Raw genomic sequence first — 1,696 nt, 5'->3', positions numbered from 1 at the left:
CGGTTGGAGGCCATGGCGGTGCAACGATAGCCCCCCATGGCAGACTTAAAGAAGCCTACAAAGAAAAAAAAAGGAAAGAAAGGTTTTTTTTTTTTTGAAACTGCAGCAGAATGATTTTTTTAAACATTTTTTTTACTTATATAATCCTATAAAATGACATCGTTTTGGGCATAATTTTCAGACGCCGAAAGGGCATCGTTTCAAGGCCAACCTAATGATCCGATCTGGATCCCCCTAAGATCCGCGTGTTTTTGAAAGGAAGGGGATATTTTTAGCTTTGGCCCTTGAACTTTTTTCAATCTTTTTAATTTAGTCCTATTCATTTTTATTTGTTTTAATTCTCGCCCCATAATTTAAATTCTTATGCAATTAATCCCCTAACTCATTGTGAATCCCCTGGGAAGCGACACGTGTCAATGTGATGGGGATAATTGCCATTTGACCCTTAAAATTTTCTATCTTACTTAGATTTAATCCTTTAAGTTCCATTTCTTTATAATTTAGGCTGTTAGTTTTGTTATATTTTAAATTTAGTCCTTTATTCCCTTTTCTTTCTTTATTTTGCGATTTATGCTTTAAGTTTCTCTTAAATTTCAATTTAATCCTTTATTTGGTTAATTTTGCCTCTTTATTTGCTATATTATTTATTTCAGTATTTAAAATTTATGTAATTCATTTTCCTTTTATTTATACATTTTATTTTTTTCTTATCCTTGTTATTATTATTTTATCTACTCATATTATTATTATGATAGTAGTTACGATATGATTGTCGCTATTATTATTACAAATCGATATTCTTATTACTACTATAATTGCATTATTATTATTTACCAACATGTTTTATTTTTAAATTTTATTTTTTCATTTACTTTATTTTATTTTTTACTTATTATCCTAATATCATCATTTCACTTTTTTTACCCATATGACTATTTCATTTTATTTTGCTATCACCATCCAATGGGTCATATTAAAATGTATTTATCATTTTTTACTTTGCCCAAATAAATGTATATCGTATTAAAAGTTACATTTTTTTTAAATAATGCATAGGAAATATTTAAAACCGAGGCGATGTTCATTATTTTTGGGATTCGAGGAGTCGTGCTCCTAACTTACGGAGTATGGCATCTTTCTAAAACCGAAGTAATCGAATATCCTATTTATTTATTTATTTAAAAAATAAAAAATGAGATTTAAATAAAGATCAAATGGTGATTATTTTTGTTTTATAGGATTCAAATTTGTTAGTACAAATCTCAGGTGAGGAAAATCTTGAACACACGAACGGAACTCGAACAGAAGAAGAAATAGGACAAGGCTCCAAGGCGTGTATCAAGCCACTATCTTTAAGGTTATATTCGCCCTCACCTATTTTCGGTTTGCAAACGAGTTTCAAACAAATTGACCTTAAGGATACAATGAAGCCAATGGCTATTTGCGTTTTGCACTGACGAGAATAGCCCACTACACACTGAGCAATGTATGACAAAGAACTCAATTTCTATAAAGGATTTCTGCAGTAATACTTTATAGAATAATCTAATAATATTAGAAAATGAAGGAAGGAAAGAAAAATATTAGAATTTGTTAGTATGGTTTCCAAATGAAATCTCATTCTTATTTATAGGAATTTTCATGTCTCTTCATAGAGACATCTTTCATCAATAGGTGTGTTTCGAATAATAATGTC

The sequence above is a fragment of the Gossypium arboreum genome, chromosome 7 (assembly GCF_025698485.1).
Source record: "Gossypium arboreum isolate Shixiya-1 chromosome 7, ASM2569848v2, whole genome shotgun sequence".
NCBI lineage: Eukaryota > Viridiplantae > Streptophyta > Magnoliopsida > Malvales > Malvaceae > Gossypium > Gossypium arboreum.
The sequence above is the reverse complement of the archived record's forward strand: the minus strand, read 5'-3'. Positions refer to the sequence as shown.